Raw genomic sequence first — 4821 nt, 5'->3', positions numbered from 1 at the left:
ACTTCATCCCCTTTCAAAAAATGAACATGTACAATGATGAAGTTTTTGGCATGAACGCGACAGCCACGGAAAACATATATAACTCATACCTTGCTGCCTTATTTCAAGACGACGAAATTAGGAATGGCGATCATGGGGTTGAGTTTATATGTGACCATCCAAAATTATTTCGCATCCCATACGACTGCACCCACAAACTCCTTAAGGAAAAATTTTTCATAGCGTCTGACAAACCCACTAACACAACAATCAACAAGTTGTACTTCCGTCGACCCACAATTGATGCTGATCAAACAATTTCGTATGAAGCATTTAAGCTATGATCAGACGAAGATGTGAGACAAATGATAACATGTAAATCTCACTTTCTCATTAACGTAGTCATTGAAATTTATGTTACATAGGTAAGATCTCCGGACCAAATCATGGGTCTTATGATTTCAACAAATGCATCATCTTCATCTACGACACCAACAAATGACAATCCGAACTCACCGACAATAATTTATTTTGGAGGTCAACTTAAAGGCGCTGGAATCATAGAAATTCGGTTTGGTTAGGGCTCGAATTCCGATCAGATGCAAAAGTCCACACCTCAATCAATCACAATATCTCATTCAATGAACTCCATTCTCAAATAAGTGAAATTGTGCAATGTGGAGACAGAAGAGTTGTCACCTATATCAACTATCGTTGTCCAATCAAGGTACGTAACAATCATCTAATTCATGATACAACTTCCATAAAATGTGATAATGATATTGCACAGATGATTGGACGTTGGCAAAAAGCATAAATTATTGACAAGTCTGTTAAACATCCAAACACATCTCAGTATATTGAACTATTCGTCCAAACAATAGATATACGTCCTCCAACTCAATCTGAGCACTACGAGGATCTTAAAGATTGGACTTACACAGACAAAGACGGACAAACAAGAACAAGATTCATATACCCTATACGTCCATAATAATCTGTAATGTTTAACAATCTTTCAATTACTTTATACTATTTAAAAGTCCTTATTATACTTTTTATTGGATGACTATAATAATTACTTGTTATGTTTAATACTCGACTTCAACTTGGATGATTGTAATAATAACTTGTTATGTTTTTTATTATCTCATATGTTTCACAATGTATATAAATTTAAATGCAAATTGTGAAACTAATATTTCTATCCAAATATTTTTATTTCCATCTCAAATAATACAACCAAATATATTTTTATGCAAAAGAACCCTCTGGTAATCGATTACAGGGTATATGTAATCGATTACCAGAGGTTTTCTATCACCCATTACCAGAGGTCCCTGGTAATCGATTACGCTTACCCTGTAATCGATTACTAGAGGCCACTGGTAATTGATTACAACAATCCTGTAATCGATTACCAGCGAAACCCTATGCTATAAATTCAACTTTTTCTCTCTCATAATGCACACCCAAACTCCCCCTCGCACAACAACGCCCCAAACCTCCATTAAAGCACCTAAAAAAGCTTCAAAATCCCATCTTTTCCTACTCTTTTCACTTCTAAACAACATTTTCACATTCTCCTCTCCATTCTCTTTAATTTGCACCGATTGAAATTTGAAATGGTGGATTCTTCCAAGAGGAAAAGGGTTAGGGGCTCATCTTCTACAACTGCGGGACGTCGCCGCCATGAACCTTCACCGATTGAAAGCTCATCGTCATTCTCACCACCACCATCACCGACTGAATCACAACAAATTCATCAATTTTCAACCCCTACACTGGCTGAAAGGTATTTCACACTTTTCAGTGACCATGAGGTCATTGAACCAAAATGGATTGACAAAGATTATTTCAACAGACAAAATATGGAATTTTTCCACATGCTGACAGATCTGAGCTTGCTTGATTTTATGTCTGATGCTCCACATTACTATCTTGATTTAGTACGTATTTTTTATAGTAATATGAAAATTTCTGATAATGGAACCATTAATACTAAGGTTAAGAATGTTAAAATCATTATCAAACCCAGTCTATTGGCTTCCATAGCCAACCTCCCTTCTGTTGGATTGAATTTTGAAGGAAAAATACTAGATCAATGGGTGGACGAATACAGTTTGGACGTGGCAAAATAGTTGATAATTTTGCCATACAAACCTCAAGTTGGTAGAATTCTAGCCGGATCCATGAAAGTTGATGCTAGAATATTACATTATATTATCGCTCGTATTTTTTTGCCATGTGTTTCTAACATTGCCCAGGCTACCGAGGAAGATGTTATCTTATTGTGGATTATAATGACGGCGAAGCAAATAAACTGGACCCATCTCATTCGATATAGGATGAAGAAGGCTTTGAAGCCAAATGCTCCTTTACCATATGCATTTTTGATCACCCGTATCTTGGAACATTTTGAAATTCCATTGGATGATGAAATTCCTGGCCCACAGACGAGGCAAATGAAGATAGGGCAAACATCACTAAAATCCTTTGGATTTGAGAAAAATGCAGACGACATATGGGTTCACAAAACTCCTCCTCCTCCTCCTCAACGCCACAATGAAGCACATCCTACACAACAACCACCACCACCGACCCTTCTTCACCACCAAACATTTTCATATGATGACTTTGTGAGGGGAATCAATGATCTTAAAACATTTATGGGGGAGAGCTTCAACACTATGAATGAAAACATGAATGCAAGAATTGAACAGCTCGAGCTTAACATCGGAGACCGCTTCCAATCATTGGAAACTCGAGTTGAGAATTTAGAGCATGACATTCTGCGTCGTCATTTTGGTCCACATGGTGGATCTTCCTCCTAGATAGTTAGTAGTATTATTGTGCTTATTTTTAGTTTTTATCGTTATGTAATGCAATTTGAATTCAATAAAATACTTCAAATTTCATTTATAAGTTTGCCTTCTGCTTTCCATTTGTAATTTCATTAAAAAAAATTACTCTTCCTAAACATAACAATACATCACAATGTCATAACTAACCAAGTCCTTACAAAAATTAATAAATTACACGTATATAACTTATATATAACCTCAAATGATACTCTACAAAACAAATAAAATGTCATTCAAGACTCCAACTCTCTGGTAATCGATTACCACTAGCTTGTAATCGATTACCAGGGATTACACACACTGGTAAGCGATTACCAGGGTCTTTCACTACATTCAACCTGCTGGTAATCAATTACAACAGGATGTAATCTATTACCAGGAGCATTTTTGCCTAGATAGTTGAAGTCGTGTAGGGGGGGCGCACGACTTCAGAACGCTGTAATCGATTATAGCTTCTAGAAGTCGTTTTTGGAGTGCACGACTTCACTACTGTTCATGTGAATGAACAGTAGTGAAGTCGTGTAGGAGGCACGACTTCTTCTTTAGAAGTCGTTCTCACCCCCCACGACTTCCCCATTTTCGTATTTTATGGCAAATTTTCCTATTTTCGTAATATGGGACTCAAATTTGCCCATTCTGGTACAAAAACCAAAGGGTATGGCATTACTATAAACACAAACTCAATCGTAATGTTCCCCACTGTGACCCAACCTTAAAACTGGTTAAGGTTATCAAATGGTGGAACACAAGACTGTTACTTCACTAAAACAAAAGAGTTTGAGTAACCACTTGCATACAACGCTAAAAAGTAATGCATTACAACACAATTACACACGAGAACTCAAATGTTAGTTACATTTCCCTTTAATACAGGAAAAATAGTAGTAACCCCTCATACACATGACAAGAGTTTCAATCATTAGTAAGCTAAATCACAAATTCATACATTCAGCCAGTCAGCTAACATGAACTATTAGATGATGACTGGACTATATTCATATTTATTTCAATAAATATAACTTGAAATACACGTTTAAACTACACACATCCTATTTATTGCTCACGGTCACAGATAATTCCAATAACAACAGATATTGTTAGGATAGACTTTAACGATGATTCTGATATCATATTAGAAGTGGACTTTAAGCCTAACTCAACCCTACAAAATTGACTTGTAGGGTAAGGTTTGTACCCACTTATATACACTGAATTAGCCTTATTTCTAGTCGATGTAGCACGTCCAACAATAAATGGAGCATCTTTGGACTACAAGATTTTTCATTTTGACGAGCTATTTTAAGTTAATTTCAATAAATTTCACGGCCACACTTATGATATAAGTTCTCTCATGGTAAGAGACAACTTTGCTGGAATTATATTACTTGGTTTCGATTCTACTTGTATCGTATGCCTATACAGCTAAGCTCTCCAAAGGCCGAGCTCGCTCAAAGGATCTCCTCCGAGACAAGCTTTCCAATACCGATCTTCTCTAGTTGAGCTCCATTGTAAGTGCACTTTAACATGCAATGGTGCTGGGTCTTCACAGTGTTTCACAAGTTTTTGGAGTTTGAGTAAATCACTCAATAAATACTTACAAGAGTAGCAAAGCAAAAGAGCCTATGAGGTACAGCGAATGCCTTTTCCATCTCAATAGGGCACTTGAAAAGTGTCAAATCAGTGTTATATGATCATCTAAACAGGAAGAAAACACATTCAAACAATCCCTCCAAAATGTCCCAGTGTATTATATATTATCTTGCACTTTTTTATTTTTTTATTTTTTTAGGAATAACGGGTAATTAGATATAATACAAAGTTACGGATGACGATAAGAGAATGAATTTTTAGACTTCTAGAAAATTAATAATAATAATAATAATAATAATAGTTAATGTTAAATGAATATAAAAAATCTATGTACATCAAATTATATATATATATATATATATATATATATATATATATATATATATAT

This window comes from Vigna radiata, chromosome 7 (assembly GCF_000741045.1).
Source record: "Vigna radiata var. radiata cultivar VC1973A chromosome 7, Vradiata_ver6, whole genome shotgun sequence".
Taxonomy (NCBI): domain Eukaryota; kingdom Viridiplantae; phylum Streptophyta; class Magnoliopsida; order Fabales; family Fabaceae; genus Vigna; species Vigna radiata.
Note: the sequence above shows the minus strand (reverse complement) of the source record.